This window comes from Onychomys torridus, chromosome 5 (genome assembly GCF_903995425.1).
Source record: "Onychomys torridus chromosome 5, mOncTor1.1, whole genome shotgun sequence".
Lineage (NCBI taxonomy): Eukaryota > Metazoa > Chordata > Mammalia > Rodentia > Cricetidae > Onychomys > Onychomys torridus.
Window position 1 is genome coordinate 26817330 of NC_050447.1, and position 22338 is coordinate 26839667.

The following is a 22338-nucleotide window of genomic DNA, read 5'->3' on the forward strand; positions in this document are numbered from 1 at the left end:
GCTACAAGGAGAAAAACATACATCAGACTGTACCATGGAACAGAGGAGTGAAAACAGCAGTGGTCTGTGCTGATGCCAAGGCGGCATAGAAAGGAGATACGAGATGCTAGGGCAGTCTTTCATCCTGGTCATAGCTGAAGTCTCACACCAGCAAATAATGAAGGAATCTAGCAATTAATGATGGCCTTTCTCACTTCCTAGTCATTTTCTAGGGATCTCTACATAATTCTCATCTACAAGGAAATGACATATATTTAAAATTGTTCTGAAACCCTAGGGGGTTATGGCTTTATTATATCACATTTTAATTCTATCTAAGTCATTTCTCGAGCCACCTTCCTATATTCTCAGTTAACAAAACAGAAAAAAGAAAAAGGAAATAGGGGTTTCTTAGTAAATTTTCAAGATGTAACTTGAGAACTCCCAAAATGGTACATATGGCTAACACTAAGGACCTTGTTTGTGGCCCCTCCTGAGGAGTTGATGCCTACATTTTGGTATTTCTCAATCTCTGCTACTTTCTCCTAGAGAACCCCACACTCATTCTCTTCATGTGTCCTATGTTCTGTTTGAATATTTCTTTTTATCTCTTAACATTCATGATTAAGTCTACATAAAATCTACATAAAAATGTCTTCAATGAAATCTCCAACTCACTTCATCATATGGAAATTCCCTTTTGAATCAATACCACAAATTCCCTTTTGGTCTGAGTTAAGGTCCCTCAAGGAGGTGAGGGTGACAATGTGGGTCAGTGTCTCTGTCCTCCATCAACAATGATTCTGGAATGCTCTCTCCATCCATGCTCACATTTCCTTTTGGGGAGACTATGAACTCTTTAAGCCATTTAGGGCTCTCATATTATAATTTAACTTTATCTACAGAGAGAGATCTGCTAGAGCTGAGGTACTACAGATATATTCTATCAATTTAGCACACATCCAGTTTAAATAATTTTGGGGAAATGTGAGATCCAACTTACTCTATAAGTAACATAATGTCCTTTTGATATGTGGCATCATTTTTTTTCCAAGTGTAATAATTTGCAAGATTTATTTCCTTTTCATTGTAGAGACAGCTAGTAGACAGCTAGAGGCAATATACTGGAATGCCTCGAAAAGCAGTAAAACAGTGTAGGCTTAGGTTCACACAGATTGTAGTTTCTTAGTAACCGGATCAACTTCACTGAAAATAACATAAAGATGATGGTAAGCAGGGCATGGGGGAGCCGGGGCCAGGCTGCAGGCCTCGGGGCTGGCCTTGACACGGGCTGCCCTCCTCAGGACGTGTTTCTCATGATCCGGGGCCATAAGACCACTTTCTTCAAGAACGCCAAGGAAGTACAGTACTGTGTTTGAATTAAAGCGCATAGTCAAAGGCATCCTCAAGTGGCCTCTGGACAAGCAGTGGCTGTACAAGGATGGCCAGCTCCTTGATGATGGAAAAACTCTGGGCGAGTGTGGCTTCACTAGCCAGACAGCAAGGCCACAGGCCACAGCCACAGTGTGCCTGGCCTTCTGAGCAGATGATGCCTTTGAAGCCCTGAGCATAGAGGCATAGAGCCCTTCTCCAGCCCTCCAGAGCTTCCCGATGTGGTAAAGCCACAGGATTCTGGAGGCAGTGCCAATGAGCAAGCTGTGCAGTGAGGTCCCCAGGCCCACCCTCTAGAGACCCATTCCCTCAAAATAAAGATTTGGCTGTCAAAATAAATAAATAAATACATAAATAAAATAAATAAATAACCTAAAGAAATGACAAAGTTTGAAAACATGATTTTATTGTAATCAAAAGTATTGCTTATCATGAAAAGATTTTTTTATTTGTTATATCAGTATGTTTCTGATCATTTTATTACCATAAGTCTCAGTTTTTCTATAATCACATGATAAAATCATAAATGTATAGGCCTGCTGGTTGATGTCTCCAATCTCTGTGTAGACAGAGAAGACCACCATAAATTTTAGGCCTATATGATCTGAAGAGCTACTTCTAGGCTGCCCATGTCTACAGAGATCCTATCTCTGAATAGACCTTAACTTCACAGGACACTTTTCAGTTATGTGAGAGATCACTTTCTATTCATTACCAGTCCAGGCAGCTAACTTTGGAATTTTGTTCTCAAAGAGTGTAGAATAATCGGTAATCAAGTCCAAGTAAAATTTAGAATTACTCTCCAAACTTCTAACAACACACATACCTTAGAAGCATATATATTTCAGCCTTCTAGTACAGGTCCATGGTTTGTTGTGAGCGTTCACTGAAGGGTTGATGTCAAAATATTATGAAAAATTTTACAGAGAGAAATTAAATTATAATTATGAAGAGAAGAGATCCATTCTTCAGACAGGGACAGCTTCTATTTATTTATTTATTTATTTATTTATTTATATTTATTGGGAATTTAATACATGAGTACTATATTTACATCATTTCTTCCTCTAGTGGTTATATGTGTTTATTTATTTTTAGTTAATTTTTTCAGGCAATTGTTTTGATTGTTTTTACTTCCCCCAACTCTTCTCATCACATTTCTATCCTGTTCTCTCCTCAACTCTACCGTCCAGCTACACAACTCCTTTTATTTCCTCTCAAATTTATGATTTCTTCTTTAATTTAACATTGTACAGATGGATACATAAATTCAGACTGCTAAGTCATTTAGTCTTGCTTGTATTTGTATTTTTTCACAAATGACCAGAATGGATTAAATGACCCATCTTGGGGTCATTCCCAGAGAAAACAGATTCTCTCTTTCTCGATGACTCCCCTTGGGAGGCTTACCTTGTAGGAGGAGGGAATAGGTGGTGGGTTAGAGTAGGGAAAAGCTTGGGGGCAGGAGGATGGAAGAGAAGGGGATCTGTGATTGATATGTAAAATGAATAAAAAAATTCTTAATTAAAAAAATGCAGGTTAAGTAAAAAATTCAGATTTAAGTCATTGGACTACCCTGGAATAGGATTATGTGCTTGCTCTATCCTAACTCTTTCTCTTCCCCCCTCTCTCTCTGTGTGTGTGTGTGTGTGTGTGTGTGTGTGTGTTAATATTTACAAGTATACCTGTCATGCTATGTTAACACCTACTTCACTAGTGAGGAACACCAGCTACAGTAATATAAAATATATATATGTATATATATATACATATATATATATATATATATCCTTTATTATATTACACATATACATGTACATATGCAATGAAAGTTGAAGAGTTGATGGACTTATTTCTGTAAAAAATAAATGAACTAGGCAAAGCACAATAGGAAATAGGCAGAAGACATAAGGACAAATATGACCAAAGAACATAATATACTTGTATGAAACTATCATTATTTAACCAATCACTTTGGACAATACAGCTGTGTTAATAAGCATTAAAGATTATTTACAAAATGATAACTGATAGATGATTTACTTTAACCTCAATGAATTTTAATTATAATATTTATAGTATCCCATATTTAGCCAGCCTGTTTGGGTGGTGATCCTGTAGTCAGTGGGACTGAGAAGAATATTTTTTTTCTTTTTTGAGATAGGATTTCTCCATGTAGTTTTGGTGCCTGTTTTGGATCTCACTCTGTAGACCAGGCTAGCCTTGAACTCACAGAGATATGCCTGGCTCTGCTTCCCAAGTGCTGAGATTAAAGGCATGTGCCACCAACCACCCAGTTGGGACTGAGCATTTTACTAGAGAGATTCTACAGTGGACAGCAAGGAGCCAAATAAGATTAATTCTCTTTTTGGTATCAGTAATACAATATCCAACCAATATACTAAATGTATAGGAAATTAGGAGACCTATAAAGTCAGACCTTAAAATATACCTTTCTTCTAAGATGTATTTTATTTCTGTATTGAGATTAGAAATTCAACAGAAATTTTCATTGTTTTTTTATTATAATGAGAGTAGGATGTGATCATGGTATATTATGGACATGCATGAAAATTGTCAAAAACTTAAAAAACAAAAGATGAAGTTAAGGGAAAAAAAATCAGGCTGTAATCATCATTAGGATAAAGCCAACAAAATTTCTCCCTCTCTTTCTTCTCCATCTTTCCCTCCCTTTCTCCTTCTCTCTGAATATCTACAAGCATACTTTCCATGAAATGCTAACACCTGATGGCCTCCCCAGAATCAGGCTTTTGAGCCTCGAATTTTTTAGGTAAATAAGCCATTGATCTTTATAAGTCAATTTCCTTGGGAGATTTTGTCATGGTAAATCAAAGATAAAAATACATAATTTATATACCCTTCCATTTACATCTGCCAGTGGTAATATCTCCCATAACATAACGTTAATATAGTGTCATCCCAGGAAATTGACATCAGTGTAACAGTTAACTGAACTTTGAGCATCATTTCAGATAATGTCAATATTTTTATTAATTCACATTGATAAAATTGCAAATAAACAATATTCCAGTATTAGAAACTTATATGCAGAATCAGCCTATCATTTAATTTACAGAAGAAGTCCTGCTATAGGAGTGCACCAAACACCCAAAATGAATTCTCATTATCAGTACAATTTCAGAGTCTTAAGGAAAGCTAGTCATAACAAGTTGTGACTACCTGACATTAAATAAAAATAGTCACATCACGGATCCAATTTTCTCTTAAGAGCATGTGTTCAGTACATTCTGTAATATCAAGTGGTCAGTGCCAAGTTCATTTTATCTCCAAGTCATGAAGTTCAGAAGAGAAATATAAAAATCAATCAAAATGAAAATACAGTGAGAGAGAAGATGTATACACAGATATATGCTTCTTAAGTAGATTTTTTGAACCGTGCACAGGTGAGTAGCAAACACTTCAGGACTTTGTGCCCATGACTGTCACCTTGGGATGAATTAAAGGACAATAGCATTTCTACATTTCCTATATCTTTCAATATCTCCAACCAAAAGGACTAAGGAACTACAATTGCAATAATTCCTAGAAGAATATAGCCATTCATTTTATCCCAAAAATGAAACACTTTTTATCCCACAAATGAAACATTCTATATAAATAAATTTTGTTATTTTCAAAAATGGCATTCAGGCTATAAATGAAAACAACAAATGCACATGTATTGTGTGTCTGCAGCATTGTTGAATGGCTGCCATAGGATTTCTGTATTGACAGGCAGGTTCCTATTAGTCAGGAGGTTATGTTTTTTAGGAAACACTTTAAAATAAATTGGCCCATAATGATAGCACTCAGAGGAAAATAGCTGGTTTGTAAAGCACTTCTCATCCATTGGGAATTTTTGGAAGGATTAAGTGAATGTGTGTGGAGGTGAAGGTTCATCCTGTCCTCATCAATAAAGCTTAACTAGCCACTGGCTCTTTAAGACAAGAGTCAAGAGGAATTTGAGAAGGCGCTTCCTCTGTAGGGGGTACAATCTATCAGGCACCTCTTTTCAGCTTGAGGTTTTCTCCTTAGATATCGTTTTTGAGGGGTGGGCAAACTCCCCCCCCATTTTCTCTTCCCCCTTTTTTCCTCCTTTCATTTATGGTTTTCTTTCTTCTTTTCTTCCTCCCTTATATTATCTTTTATTCTTCACCTCCCTGGGGGGAAAATCATTCCATTAATGTGCTAGTCAGTGTGTCTGGATTATGTACAGCAGACTCTTATAAGGAAGAGCCTGCACTGCAGCTTGTCAGTACCCACTGTAGAGGGTGGCACATGGGGAAGCTACAGCAAGGCAACTGGTAAGCAAGAGATAGCAGGGCAAAAACACAGGCTGGGTCTGTAGCTCAATATTCAAGTGCCCTGCCTGCCCTCCCTCTTGTGATCTGTGTTGTAAAGGGAATGGTTTGTCCTTGGAAGTGTGTGTGTGTGTGTGTGTGTGTGTGTGTGTGTGTGTGTGTGTGTGTGTGTTTGAGAGAGAGAGAGAGGTTGAGGACAGGAAGGGTATGGACTTCCCACCTAGTTGGCCATCTACTTCCTTCAGATCCCTTTAATTAGCCATTCTCTGCCTTTATCTCTGTGAATTTTTCCTTCCTGTCTGGAATCCCACATCTCATTCCCCTTCCTTCCTTGGAAAAAAAAAAATCTCACACATTTATCTAGAAATGCTGTTTTATAATAATGTCATATAGTGAATCAAAAGGCCATTGATCTTATGACATTAGGCTTTGAGCTTCAGTCCTAGGGAGTCACATTACATCCTCTGAAGCTGGTCCAGGTTCTTGGCCTGTGAAGTGTGCTAAGTGGTGTTTATCACAGTACTATCACAAAAAGCGCGTGAGTGGTGCACATGACTGGTTTCACAGAGTACCCAGCACAGGACAAAAGCACTGCAGTGCAACTGTCGTAGTTTCTTCTCGTGTTGCTTTTCGTCTTTGTTTCTCTGAATTTCCCCGAGAAGCCTGACTTCCTCCGAAGTCCCCTTGCTTTCTTTGATATGTTCCCAATATTTACAAATATTAATATTCCTGTGACTTTTCTCATAGTAGGAAAATTTTGAGTTAACATTGCTAAGCATGACAGTATCACACTTTGGAGGAGTTAAGCAGTAGTAAAGAAAATAATGCTCAAGATAGAGAGAACGAACTTCAAAGGTAAGTTCAAATTGGGAAGACTTCTTGAGTACAATTGATTCCATCTTTGAAATTTCTCTGACTCCATTACAGTGATTAAATGTTGGGGCAGACAGGGCCCACACGCCAGATAAACAGGCTAAGCCCCAAGTAAAAAAGCTGTGACATGCGCAGTAGCACCTTGACCCAGAGGAGCCTGAAACTGGACCCCAAGATGACAACTGCTGATGAAAGACCCCGGGCCAAATCAAGAAGTGCCACAATAGCCATAGAAGCAAAAGCCCGCCAATTTCCTAATATAAGCCCGAGCCTTTGTTTGAATAAACGAGCGTGCTTGCCATCCTCGGGAGCTTGTGTCATCTCTGCATTGGCTCCGCATCTTCTCACCCACTTCCCCCCAGGGCACCGAGGTCAGTACAGCAGTACAGCCAGAACAGCTACATTTCTGGTGCCTAAACTTGTTTGGACCCTTTCTGTGGCTTGCTCTCTGGCTCCTCCTCAACTTTCTCTTTTGGGCATTTTCCTTTCTCTTTTGCTGGCAATTGTGCTGCCCAGACCCTGACCTTGTTCCAGTGATCTGACTTGCCTCCTTCAGCTGTTTTCAGTGAGTTGATGCCATTTCATGGTCTCTGTTTTTCACCCCAAGAGGTGAGTGAGTAGTGGGCTTCTCTCCCCTGTCTCTCTCTCTCTCCCCCTCTCTCTCTCTCTCTCTCTCTCTCTCTCTCTCTCTCTCTCTCTCTCTCTGTCCTCATTCATTTCCCCTCACTCATCTTTAGAACACATCCTGTTTACTTTCGATCATCCCAGTGTTTCCATATAAGAGTTGCCCACCCAGGAAATTGAATCAAGAACTGACCACTGACCCGACCCCCACACCCCCACACCGCCCCAAACTGTCTTTTCTCTCTGGAGACACTGTGTGGACATACAGCTATGGCCTAGTGAATTGTAGAAGGCCACAGAACATTTATACTCAGTACTACACACAAGTCTTTTCTCTCATTCCCAGCCATAGACCTCTAGAGAGACCTTCCACGAAGACCTGAAGACCTATCTGTCAGCTGGGAGGGTACCCACAGCCCTGCAGGGCATAGTCAAAGGCCTTTAGTCTCTATTACTCTATTCTTCAATCTGGTTACATGTTGTCAGTTAACAGCCACTGGGGCGATGGCCTGTCTCTTAAAATCATGGTAAATATCCTGGCTACTCTCCCAAAGGAATCTCCTGCCCCCTCCCTGGAGAGTGGGGAACTTCCCTCTTGCAGGACACTGGTTCTCTTTAATTTCACTGTCCAGCTGTCTGTCTTACCCACCGCCTGCAGATCCCATCATCACCTGCCTTTCAGGCTTTTAAACAGCCTGCAGTCCCTGCCCTCCATCCAGGGTCTCAGCATAGTGCAGCCCAGAGGGGAGCCAACTGGCAGATTGCAGCCTGCCTGCCCAAGTGCAGACCAGTACCCGTCCTGAGCCCAGCCTGAGCCCAGCCTGCTTGCTTCCCTGCTGTCCTTGGGCGGCAGTGCCCCCCCAGGCCTCCTTGCTATTCCAACTTCCCTGGCAACATTACAAAGTCTACAGAGGTTCTCCCCTGCTCCATTACCCTTCTGTGCTGGTGGCTATGGTAGTCAGAGGGGAGGCAGGACAACTGGATCTCACTCAGTCTCAGAGTACTCCCTGGCTGTGGTGACAAGCTGGACAGAGAAGGCACCTGGATTCTGGGCTCCTGCTGACAGCCACCACAAGCATCAGACCCTGAGTACACCTAAGCACTCCCAGGAGAGTGCGTTTTTACCCTAGCCCCTTCCACTGATAACAAGTAACTTCCCTTCTTCCAAAAAGGAGACAAAGATGTTGGCACTTTAAGCTCTTTTACAGAGCAGAGGTGTTCTTGTCAAATGCTCTCGAATGTGGTGATATTTTATTTGTACTGAAATGTGGGGATATTTTATTTGTGCTTTAATAAATAAAGCTTGCCTGGAGAGCAGAGGGAAAAGGCTAGCCATTATAAGTAAACAAAAAAGCCAGGCATTGGTAGCACACACCCTTCATCCTATCACTTGGCAGGCAGGATCTCTGTGTGTTCAAGGCCACACAGGAAACAGGTGTGGTGACACACACCTTAATTCCAACACTAGTTAATCATGGAGGTCTGGAGGTCTATACATACAGACAGAAAGTGACAGAAATGTGTAGGAAGAGGAAGTGATGTAGCTGAACAGCAAGGCATATAGACATGGGTAAAGTGGAAGCTGCCAAGTTGGTGGGGTAAGGTTGGCTGGTGGCTTTCCCCATTTCTCTGATCTCCCTAAGGCTTTCATCCCTATATTTGGCCCAGTGTTTTTTATTTAATAAGACCATTTAGAAATTCATCTACAGTCACCTGATCAGTTTTTGGGCTGAAGCCTCTGCTGTAGTCTTCAGGATATTTCCTGAAAACATCTGGGATCCCTCCTTATGGATGAGAGTTCTCTCTTTAAAAAAAAAAAAAAAAACAAAACAAAAAACCAGGAAAAGGGAGGTTCAAGAAGGGAAGAACCCTCATGTGGTGTTTGTAGCCACACTACTGAGCATTATTGCCTATATAAAATCAGGTACCATAGACAATGTTCTTAGAGCTTTTAATGACCACTGTAAGACACACAAAATGATTCCCTCTCCTTTGATTACCTGCCTCCATATGTAGAGCCAGATTCAGAGGGTGAGGACAACCCTCCAAAGAAACTTCCTATACAATCCCCTCCCACCTCACTTCCTACAGAGGGAACTCTCTATCTTTGAGCAGAACTCCCTTCATCTACACACCCTGAAGAGCCTTACTGTGACTCCCTTAAGGCAACCCCCACCTCAGTAATTGAAGCTTGTCCCTCTCCTATTATAACTAATCCTGCCCAATACCTGAGTCCCTTATGTAAGCCCCAACAATTAAATATCACTCTACTAACCCTTTTGCCTTTCTAGTCAATGTGGGATCTAATGCGGCCAATCAGCCCTGGGTGCCCACCCCTCTTATGGATCTGTCCTTGATTCATAAAGTCGCTAATGAATTGGGTCCTGACTCGCCATATTTTGAGCAAGTCTTATTACAATGGGCAATGTACCTTCAAACCTATTATGACTGATATCATTTGATGAAAGCTGTGCTTGAGCCTGCCATTTTTCTTAATTGGCAGGCACCTTATGGTAATCAAGCTGAGGCACAGGTATGCCTCAATATACAATGTAATATTGCTATATCCCTAGACATGCTGACCGGCTGGAGCCAATAGGTTAATCCCATGACTCACGCCAAAACTGGCCTGCATGCCTATTTTCAGAAGGTCTCTGAACTTGCATTTAAAGCCTTGAAATCCTGCAGTCCCCAGCATCTGACTGCCTACTTTTGTAATCTGATATAGCAGCCCAGGGAATTGTTTACTGACTTTTTTTATTAAGCGTTTTTCTATTCATTTTACATATCAACCACAGATTCCCTTGTACTCCTCCTAACACCTCCCCCCCCAGCTTTCTCCCCCAACGCATCCCCCATTTCCACCTCCTCTAAGGAAAGGTCTCCTATGGGGAATCAGCAGAGCCTGGCACACTCAGTTGAGGCAGGGCCAAGCCCCTCCTCCCTGCACCAAGGCTGTGCAAAGTGTCTCACCATAGACACTAGGCTATAAAAAGCTGGCTCATGCACTAAGGACAGGTCCCAATCCCACTGCCCAGGGGCCCCTAAACAGTTCGAGTTAAACAATTTATCTCACTATCCAGAGGGCCTAGTCTAGTACCATGGGGGCTCCTCAGCTATTGGTCCACTGTTCATGTGTTCCCACTAGTTTGGCTAGTTGTCTCTGTACTTTTTCCAATCAAGGTCTCTATATCTCTTGCTCATAGAATCCCTTCTCTCTCCTCGATTGGACTCCTGGAGCTCTGCCTGGGATCCAGCCATGGATCTCTGCATCTGCTTCCATCAGTCACTGGATGAGGGTTCTATGATGACAGGGAATTCAGCCATCTGATCACCAGAGTAGGTCAACTCAGGCACCCTCTCAACCATTTCCAGTAGTCTATGGTAGAATCATCTTTGTGGATTCCTGGGAACCTCCCTAGCACTCTGCTTCTCCCTATTCCCATGGTGCCTTCATTTATCATGGTATCTCTTTCCTTGTTCTCCCACTCTGTTCCCATCCCAGCTCAAACCTCCTGCTCCCCTAAGCTCTCATTCCCCTGTCTCGTGCCCACTTTACCCCCCCTCACCCCCAGTTTGCTTATGAAGATCTCATCCATTTTTCCATTGCTGAGTAATCCATGCATCCTTCTTAAAGTCCTCCTTACTTGCTAGCCTCCCTGGAACTGTGGGTTGCAGTCTGGTTATCCTTTGCTTTACATCTAGTATCCACTTATGAATGAGTACATACCATATTTGTCCTTCTGAATCTGGGTTATCTCATTCAGGATGATATTTTCTAGTTCCATCCATTTGCCTGCAAACCTCATGATGTCATTGTTTTTCTCTGCTGGGTAGTACTCCATTGTGTATATGTACCACATTTTCTTTTCCCATTCTTCAGTCTTAGCCCAAGTCAATGAAGCAGTGGAGAAATGGGTGGATCCTGGTCTGACCAGGGAGATGCTCATTAACCAAATAACATGGGAGGGGTTTAATGGCCCTACTCACAATGCAGTTGCAGCAGTGTGTAAGGAGTACATCCATAAATGGGTGATTGATACTCGAGATCTTGGCTCTCAGGCAGGGCCCATAACAGCCCTTGCCTCTCTTAATGCACTATTAGCTTCCAAAGATAATGTTGTGGGTGGTCCTCTTCCAACTCACATAACCATTCTTGTTGGGGTTGTGGTCAGTCAGATCACCTTCATAGAGACTGCCCTAAGGCTTGACCCAAGACCAAATGCCAAAAAGGGTTTCACTGGGCACATGAGTGCAGGGGATCTCCCCAAGTTCCTTTAAACTCAAACAGGGATGCCTTTCATCCCAGCAAGTAAGAGGGGATTCCTCCAAACCCAGAGTATTTTGGGCCCTTCCCTTACTCCTGAATTTGCCCATGATGACCATCTATCTGAATGGCAGACCCACTAAGGATCTGGTAGACACTGGTGCAGACACAACTGTCATATCTACTAATGATGTCCAGGCATTTCCTTATTGGAAATTTAAAGATGGCCCTAACATTAGGCACTCTAAAACCACCTGCCAGCCAGTTCATTGGAAGGACCTAGCTAGTAATAAAGGCCAACTCCACACCATCATAGCTGGCACACCCTGTACACTCACTGGAGAAGATGGCAGCAATGCTGACTAATGATGACAAAGCCTTTTATGAGGACATAGTAACACATGATGTAACAGGCCAATTGGAAAGAGTTTCTAGCCCTCTCCCCCAATTCCAATGGCCATTACACCACATTCGGACATAAACATCCCAGAGCCCATACCATTAAATTGGACATCAGAAAAGTCCATATGAGTGAATCAGTGGCCTATTATAGAACCTAAATTATCAACACTAAGAGAGTTAGTTGAAGAACAGCTGCTTCTAGGTCATAATGAACACTCCTGTAGCAGATTTAATACCCCCATTTTTGTAATTAAGAAAAAATTGGGGAAATTCTGCCTTTTACTGGACTTGAGATAAATCAATGCACAAATGGAAAAGATGGGCTCCCCCCTAGTGGGACTGCCACACCCAGGCCTTATTCCACCTGTATGGCATGTCCTTGTAATAGATGTTAAAGATTGTTTTATCTTCATACCATTGGCCACAGAGGACAGAGAACACTCTTCCTTTACTGTCTGTGAACCTAATATTCAGAGTCCCACTTTCCATTATCATTGGAAGATTACCACAAGGCATGAAGAATAGTCTGGTTATCTGTCTGCTATATATTCAGCAGGCTTTAAAGAGAATCCCCAGGAAAATACTGATGATTCATTATATGGATGATATCCTGCTGGCTCATTCAGACAGGCAGAAAAGTGAGGGTTTGCTGCTCCAGTGTTAAAAGACTTAGAGGCTTTTCACCTTAAGGTGGCTCCAGAAAAGATACAATAGCTACCTCCTTTTACCTTTTTGGGTTATCAAATAAGCCAAACAATTCAACCCCTTAATGTTTCTATAAGCATATGGAGTCTTACTGCCTTACGGAGCTTCAGGAACTTTGTGGCACTATCAATTGGCCCAAGCAATTTCTCCTGATTCCCAATGAGGAGATGAGACAATTATTCTCCCCTTTTGAAGGACACTCTCCTCCTCTGTGACCATAACTTTAACAAAAGAAGCTAAGGGTCTTCTTTTTAAAAAAGCTGGTTAACTTGCCTATAATGCCTCTCTGGGGTGGCATGATCCTGATGCTCTTCTGTCAGCACTCATCCCTCTGAACCAGGGATGGCATCCTGGGGATGTCATGGCAATCAAGCCCTCTAATTCGGATACACCTCTCTGAGTTATATTGAATCACCTCGAAATTTGATATTACCTTTGAAATAGGCATCAAGGCATGAGCAATCGCTAGTAGAATAATGGGGTCATGAGCCAGATAAAACTGTCCTACCTTTCTCCCTCCAAAATACCCAGGCCTTATGGGCAGATTCTCTCCCATTTCAACAGCTGATAGCAGGGTTTATGGGCACCTTGGACAATCATTTCCCATGAGAGAAGCCTGTCTGCCCTATAAATTGTTGAGCTGATATTGAGTCCATTTTCCAACCCCTCTAAAACCCCTCTTCCTCAAGTAGCAGTAGCTTTTATAGATGTTGCCAATAAAACCAATTTTGGCTTAATAATAACTATGCCTAATGCTAAAGAAATAACATATACCAACCTAACCCAGGTTCAGTGCAGTTAGGAGAACTTTTAACAATTCTTAAGGTATTAGAGCTAAGTCAATTAAATCCCATAAATATTTTCTCTGATAGTCACTATGCGACCTAAGCACGTAAGCTGTTTCCTTTCATAAAATTAAAGATCCTCAGTGACACTATCTCTATAACAATGAAGTCAATTCAAGATCTACTAGAAAATAGAAAGCACCCCTAGTATATATCTCATATTTGATCACACTTGGGACTGCCAGGAATGCTGGCCACTGGCAACCACCATGTAGTTAAAATGATCATGACAGTGTCACTGCCAGCACTGGACCAGGACAGACATTTACATCAGCAATTCTACCTGTCACCTCACAACCTCCACAAACTTCTGCCTGACTTGCCTGTCAAGCTGTAAGCATCTAGCATGAACTTGCACCACATGCACCCCCTTAGCACTTTTGGAGCCCCTGTATAAATTGGAAATAAACCCCAGAGGCCTAGTACCTAATGCACTATGGCAAATGGATATTATTCACTGTGCCCCATTTGACAATCTTAGGTATGTGCATGTGATTGTTGATCTGCTCCATCTTTATTTATACAATAGCTCAAATGGGAGAAAAGGCATCACAGGCCACCAACTCTCTAAAATCAGCCATGATGGTAATGGGAGTACCCTGAGCACTTAAAACAGACAATGGATCTGCATATACCTCAATCATTAAAGCAATTTCTGCATGATTGGAGGATTGAGCAGATGATGGGGATTCCCTATAGGCCACAAGGCCAAGCAATTGTGGAAAGAGCAAACTGCTCAATTAAAGAGGAGCTATCTAAACTAGCATCAGAATCTAAGGGAGACTGACATTTGGCCTTAGGGGAGATCCTTTTTAAAAGGAACTTCTTGGCATTTGATGATGGAGGCCTTAGCCTAGCATATAAGTACTAGGCATCCCTTCCTAGGGAGACCCTGCTCCCTCTAGAAATATGGAGCTACCCCCTCATCAACCACCCACCCACTAGTTGATGCATGGGTGAGGTTACACTTGTGTCTTTCAATAGGATCAGACCAAACTGATATGGGTGCCTATCCAAGATGTCAGACATGCCACATACCAGGAGTACATAGTGGACTAGGAAGACACTCTGTTGCCTATATTCTTAGCATAATTTATGTAATCATAGGTACAACCTTGGGCAATCTCCTTACCGCAATAAACCAGACATGGCTCATTATCAACACAGAAAAAGGGGATGTAGCAAATAGAACTAATTCTTTAAATTATCCCAGAGGGTCTTGGTTCTCTGATCTTTATGTAGATCTATGTGACTTGGTAGGAGAATCTTGGGACTTCTCCCATCAGGACCCATCCTCTAGGGTATGGTTGTAACTTCCCCAGGGGTCAAAGTAAAACCAGAGGTCTTGGGTTTTATGTATGTCTAGGGCACTCAAAAACCAAAGCAAAATGACATAATGTGGTGGCATGAGTAACTATTTCTGTAAGGTGGGGAGTGTGGGGTGTGGTGGGGCTGGATAGCTTGGATGCCCTCTGTTAAAGGGGACCTTATTACTGTACAACATGCAGGAAACATGAAATCATTGGGTACTGGCACCTGCATATTGCAGGGGGGGGGACTGAATGGACTGTGGCCCCTGCTATGACAAGGAGAGGTTCCTCTATCACCCATGGGGCACTCACAAGGGAAAATGCAATCAACTAGTCATCAAATTCATGGAGGTGGAAAAAAGGCAAGACTGGTTGGCAAGCAAAACATGGGGGCTGTGATTATACCTCTTAGGGTATAATCCTGGGCTATTGTTTACCTTATACACCTCCAAGAGCCCGTGAAAATGGCAATTGGACCTAACACCATTCTTGCCCACCCACACAAGCAATCTCCCACCTTCCAAGCACTACTACCATATCCTTATCCATAGCAGGCAAGAATTCTACCATTGTGTCCCAAGTAACAGGCAGAGACACTTGCCACTATACCACAGTAACCCCTAAATCTCCAACCTGGAAAAAATCTCTACAGAAGCCCCTAACACTGACCCTCTGGTAACTTTGGTAGAGAGAGCCTACAGAATCTTAAACTCCTCTAGGCCTAATATAACCATCTCTTGCTGGCTCTGTTATGATAAGGGCCCATCACATTATGAGGACATAGCAGCACTGGACTCTTTCACAAGTAATACCGATTCAAACTTTTGTTGCTGGAACTCCAGAGCATCCCTTATGCTCCAGCAAGTATTGAGTAAAGGTCTTTGTGTGGGAATGGTGCCCTCTGTTCATCTAAACATTTACAACCAGACCCACATGCTGTTCAATAGCTCACATAATACCTTATTTCCCACAATGATACCTGGTGGGCTTGTTCTACAGGATTGACACTTTGTGCTTATACCACAGTGATTCTCCATAAAAAGGGCTCTGTATGCTAGTTTGGCTGGTCCCAGACTTCTCTATTACTCGGACAAGGAATGGAGCATGGCCTCAAAATGCAGGGTAAAAAGAGAGTCATTAATGGCACTTACACTCACTATCTTGGTGGGAGCCTGCTCTACTGAAGTTGGGACAGGAACAGCCTCATTAATTACTCAAAAATAGCACTACACCTACCTAAGAGCAGTCATTGATGTAAATATAGAAAAGTTGGAGATCTCTATCTCACACCTTCAGGGATTCCTATTCTCCCTTGTAGAAATGATTTTACAAAACAGGTGGGAGTTGGATTTAATGCACCTTCAACAAGGAGGTTTATGTGCAGCCATAGGAGAGGAATGCTGTTTCTATATAGATCACTGTGGTGTAGTGAAAGATTCCATGGCAAAAGTATGAGAAGGACTCAACAAGAGAAAAAGGGAAAGAGAGGCAAACCAGGGCTGGTTTGTATCCCTGTTCTATTCATCACTCTGGCTGACCACACTGATTTCCACACTGCTAGGACTACTTATGAACATATTTCTGGCTCTAGCATTTGGACCATGCCTATTTAATAGAGTAATGACCTTTATTCAGAAAAGAATTGTAGTGGTTGGAGTTCAGACCATGCAGGCGAGATATCAAAGAATCCAATCAAGGGAACCAGGTAGGTACCTATAATACTAGAATGCCATATAACAATATTGCTAAAAAAAAAAAAAAAAGTGTTAGCTTTTACTTTTTAGGAAGAAGAAAGTGTTGTTAATGCAAAATATAATGACATGGCATATGGCCCTAGGCAATATGGAAATATTTGATGGAACAATCATAGTTATAGCATCCAATATAGGTCATATGTCCAGCACACCCATGGCAGACTCTAGGGGTGCCACCCTCTGTGGGCTGGTAGTCAAAGACAGGAAAGTGTCTGTTAGGAGGACCAACCTAAGACAGGCACAACCATCATGTTTGGGGGCACCTGAGGTGGGCTCGACAAGATTGCAGCTAAGGACCTCAATTACCATTGTTTGCCTGAAAAATTTTAAAATGAAAGGGTGAAATGAGGCAGATAAGGCCTAAATGCCAAATGAATGGGCTAAGCTTCAAGCAAACAAAACAAAACAAAACAAAAATATCTGTGACATTAACAGTAGTGCCTTGACCCAGAAAATCCTGAAACTGAACCCCAAAGATGACAACTGTTGATGTAAGATCCAAAGCCAAATCAAGAAACACAATAGCCGTAGAATCAAAAGCCCGCCAATTTCATAACATATAAGCCCAAGACATTATTTGAATGAACAAGCTTGCTTGCAATCTCCTGGAGCCAGTGCCATTGTCTCTGTGTCTTCTCTCCCCTCCCCACAGGGTACCTGGGTTGGTAGAGCCAGAATAGCTACAAAACGTACTAATTGCTTTTCCAGAGTACCCAGATTCAGATTCCAGGAACCCACATGGAATCTTAACATTGTCTGTAACTCTAGTTCCCTAGTGTCCATCATCCTTTTCTGGTCTCTGTAGTACCCAGTCATGCATGCATTATATTTACATACATGAAACAAAATACTCAAACATATAAAAATAAAATAAATATTTAAAAATTGTGGCAGGCAGGACTTGAACTCACTGTCCATTTAGACCTTGAATTCATGGCCTTCTTGTTTCTGCCTCTCTTGATTAACTAGAATTATAGATATGTGGCATACTGTTTATAGCTTTTTTTTGGAGGAAGTGTTTAATGATACAACAGAAGAACATTGACATGGTAGGCAAGATCTTTGCCAATACACCATATTTTTCAGCCCACTGTCACTTATTATTTCTTTGATACCAATTAGAAATATTTGGAAATCTTAGAGTAAGCAAGTTAAGAACAAACAACAGCAACAACAAAAACAACAACAACAAAAACAAACAAAACCAGTCTGGTTTCAAAGTCCTACCCTAGACAAATTAATTAAAATTGCTACATTTGGGCCTTAGGGATAATTATTTTGAAAATATCCTCTTTACTTGGCTACTAGATAGAAGATATCTTTCCTGGTTTGTTGCAGTTTGTTCCTCCAACAGTTTGTCCTTTACAGTCTTGGTCCTTTTTTGGTGTTCTCTGAAAATTGTTAGGACTTTAACAAACTAGGGTCTAAATTATAGGGGGAATGTGTCTTTGGCAGGGATAAAGACAGTTCTTATGGGATACTGTGATTTTCCAAGAGCCATTTTTACAAAAACAAGCCTGATCTTGGAATCTCATCTGGCTTCTTGCTTGGTGAAATGATTCTTCTCTTCTACATATGTTCTCACCACTGTAATCCTATCTTCAAACAATTCCTCTTTAAAGCCAAGCCTATTATAGTTACATACCCTTGATCTGTGGACATAAGTAAATGTCTTTTTTTTTTTTTTTTTTTTTTTTTTTTTTTTAGTAGAGTAATCTGTCTGAAAAGTTCTGGAAGCAAAGAATTCAAGACAGAGGTGTCTACATTAGGTGAGAACTTCCTTGTTGCCCCTCAAGTGTGGAGGAATGCTCTAATGTCTTCCTTTGACCAAAGCTGGATTCTGTGTAAAGACTCATTTATAGTTTTTAATTGCATTCACAAGGAAGGGATCCTCAGAGGAATGGCCACATAGCCATGCTTCTCATTGGCTCCTTTATAACATGATGTTCACTTTGAGATCTGGATGTTGACTGCTTTCTTATTTACATGAAGGTCCAGGGTATTTTTTCAGTAGATTGGGAAACCTTGACCACCCTGTTATGAACAAAATTCCTTGTAAGACTGAAAATATCAGTTGTGTCCTATAATACTGATCCTACTCATCTAACTACCCTGGATATCATACATTTCCGAGTCTTGCTTCATCTTTTTCTTTCATCTGTGAGATAGGATTTTACTATTTGCACTTGAACCTATGATCTTGCTTCTCAATCTTCCACAGTGGGTGGGATTATTAATGTATACCATGCCTAGCACTGGGAATTGTTTTATTTTAAATAGTAAAATGCTGATCTTTTGAAACTTGTAAGGAGAATAAAATAATATAAATGTTCAAATGTCCTGGTACACAAAAAAATCTTCTACAAATGTTAGAAATAACTTTTTATAATGACTCCATTTATTATTTTAGTCATTCACTTGAAAAGCAACAATAAGACTCACCAAAAGACCAATTTCCACATTGGGAAAATACTTTGCAATACTTTGCAAAAACAGCTACATCTTATATATAAATATATGCATATGTGTATAGCACCATATGTTTGAGCATTCATAATTATATATATATAATATATGACTATGTGTGGTTATTCTTAGGTGTGTTTTTTTTTCACAAAAAAACAACTATAAGAACAGAAGAGCTATGAACACATTACCTTAGCTAGAAATCTCTTATCAGTAGAATATTTGTAAAGCCCAGATTTATAAACAGGTTATGATAAGTGAGATAATAAATGTAAGCAAGGCTTAGACCTTACTGTTTATGGTAAAATTCCAGATTAATTATTCTTAGCAAGGACATTTTGTAATTCTGACTAACTTCTCTAGTGTTGTATTTCTCAGTATAAATAATGTGTAATGGCTGATCTACTTGACCACATGAGCTTTAATTAACATAAAGCAGAAGTGGTCAGTGTTCACTGAAGTTATTACAAATGATACTATTACTAATAAAGTACTTAGAAAACACCATAATGCAGAGAAAACAAAACAATGAAAGGCTGGCATGAGCTGGCTTGTGTCTTTTTTTTTTTTTTTCCGAAAGACAGGGTTGCTTGTATCTTTTTTAATATCCTATGTTGAGCCCCAATACTCAGGACCTCCAAATGTGATTATTTTGGAGCACAGAGATCTTAAAGATGTAAGTTAAAATGTTTTATGTTACAATAGTGGGACTTAGCCTGATGTGATTGGAGTTCTTCTAAGAGGGGAGAATATGGTCTCATGGAGATATGAGAATAAAAATGCACAGAGGAAAGGTTATGTAAAGACGAGAATAGGTAGATTTCAACCACAACAACACATTAACTCTGAATATCCAGAGTCCAGAATTAACAGCAACAAGTACATATTTATTACTTAAAACACCCAGTCTGTAATAGATTATATGGAAACTATGGCATATCAATTCATTGAGAATTAAACTCAAATGATGTAGAAAGATTTTTTTTTAAAGAACCTTCATTTATTCCCAGAAATTATTGCTCTTCAAACAGGGTTTCCTATTTACTCCATTCAATCATGAGCACTGAATCTAATATATCTCATTAAGTTCTTGGAAAGTTTTTTTTTTAAATAATAAAAGATTCTCATTCATAGATAATTGCATGTTTAATTCAGTAGAATTAAAAATAAATATTTGTTTACTTAGTGTAGAATTAAAAATAAATTTTTATTTAGTGTGTGTGTTTGTGTGTGTATGTGTGTGTTACACATGGGTGCACATTGTCATATGTGTTCCACCATGCAGATGTGGGAATCATGGTATAACTTGTGAGCATTGATTTTATCTATACACCATGTGGGTTCTAGGAGTTAAACTCACATTATTAGGTTTGACAGCAAGTGTTGTTACCCAGTAAGCTCTCTCACTACCCCCATAGCAGGGCAGTGAAAAGAAACTTCATTTGTTTATCAGTTCAACATACATTTTTCATGTTAGTGTTCATCTATATTGTTTTTTGTCTTTTTTTAATTAAGAAAAATTTTCATTCATTTTACACACCAATCAAAGATCCCCTTCTTTCCTTCTCCCATCCCCCAGTCTTCCCCTCCTAACCCCCCTCCCCAAGAAGACAAGGCCTCCCATGGGAAGGCACATCCAGTAGAGGCAAGTCCAAGCCATTCCCCCTGCCTCAAGGCTGCACAAGGTGTCCCATCATAAGTAGCGGGCTCCAAAAAAATCCCGTCATGCACCAGGGATGGATTCTAATCCTACTGCCAGGGGGACCCCTAAGCAGATCAAACTGCACAATTGTCTCACCATGCAGAAGGCATACTCCAGCCCCATGCAGGCTCCACAGCCATTGACAAAACTTTTATGAGTTCCCACTAGTTTGGTTTGGTCATCTCTGCAGGTTTCCCCATCATGATCCTGATATACTTGCTCCATAGAATCCCTCTCCTCTCTTTGATTGTCATCACAGAGCTTTTCTCCAATGATTGATGGAAGCAGATGCAGAGATCTATAGACAAATTTCTAGATGATCTTATTAAATAAAAAACACAGAGCCAAATATAGGGGTGAAAGCATTAGATCAGGGAAATAGGGAAAACCACCCACCAACCTTACCTCCCCAACTCTGTTGCTTCCAAACATGAGTTACTTCCTGTCTACCCATGCCTTTATTGCCTTGCTGTTCTGCTCTCTCATTGGCTACCTTAGCCCATCTACCTCACTTCTACTTCATACAGAGATCTGTCACTTTCTGTTTGTCTGTACAGACCCCCGGGCCTCTCTGGTTGGTACCGGGATTAAAGGTATTTGTCACCGTTCTAGGCTCTCTTCCCTAGTGTGGCCTTGAACACACAGAGATCCTGCTTGCTAAGGGATTAAGGATATGTCCTGCTTGACTTCTTGTATACTTAAAATGGCTAGCCTTCTTCCCCCTTCTCCAGGCAAGCTTTGTTTATTAACATACAAATAAATTATCACCACATTTCAGCACAAATAAAATATAACAGAGATCCAGAGCCAAACAACAGGCAGAGCTTCTGAAAATACGTTTGTTACCACAACCTTGTTTGTTCTACCACAGAGAAATATCTTCAGTCTTAATTATTTAATTCTACTTTGTATAGATGGCATCTGGGATGCCTATTCACTGCTTCTCTCTTCCCTCCTAAGTTATCTACTGCTCTAAGTCTTCTGGGCACCACATTCTTGGTAGGGCCTTGGAAGTTAAAATACGTGAAGGTTAGCTTACATAGACTCACTCTTACTACATTCTTATTAGATTTAAACTCTGGGTGGGGATGGGGAGAGGACTTTTCAGTCTCATTCTTCATTGTCAATCACAGGATGAAATCAGCTTCTTACCCACTCTAGCTTTGATAAAGGGCTGACCCTTCCATATTGGCTAACCAGTTGGTGTGCTCTTCTGTATGGAAGACTATTCCTTCCAATTCCAACATTCCTTAGTTTCCTATAGTTCTTAATGTAGGATTGAGGTCTCCTGGGTTTCCCAACCCACTTTAGAATGTATATTTTTGTCCTTATTCAGATCATATTTAAGGCGCTCACCTATTGGTATCATCCTTTGGTGTAAAGGTCCAATGTACACATTTTGGAGGAACATATACATTCAAACCATAGCACCTTGCTACAGAAGAGAGAAGAAAAGACAATTTGTATTTCTGGCTTATAAATATGTTAGGGATTCCGTTGTAATCCAGAAAAGAAGTCCAGGGATTCTAGAGTGACAACATCTGTGCTTAAAACACTTATTAGCAAATGTTTCATCAGAAAATAAATATATGTCTGCTATTTCCAGATTGGCTCAGTTCCTATAGGATTTCTTCCCCACCCTTTGTACATATACACATGTTAATTTAACAAATGTACTTATCACCAAATTTGACTTA

The 22338-nt window shown here is 40.7% G+C and overlaps 1 pseudogene; it reads left to right on the plus strand.

Moving 5' to 3' along the window:
* Positions 1-1205: 1205 nt before the first annotated feature.
* Positions 1206-1646, plus strand: LOC118584541 (annotated as a pseudogene).
* The last annotated feature ends 20692 nt before the right edge of the window (positions 1647-22338 follow it).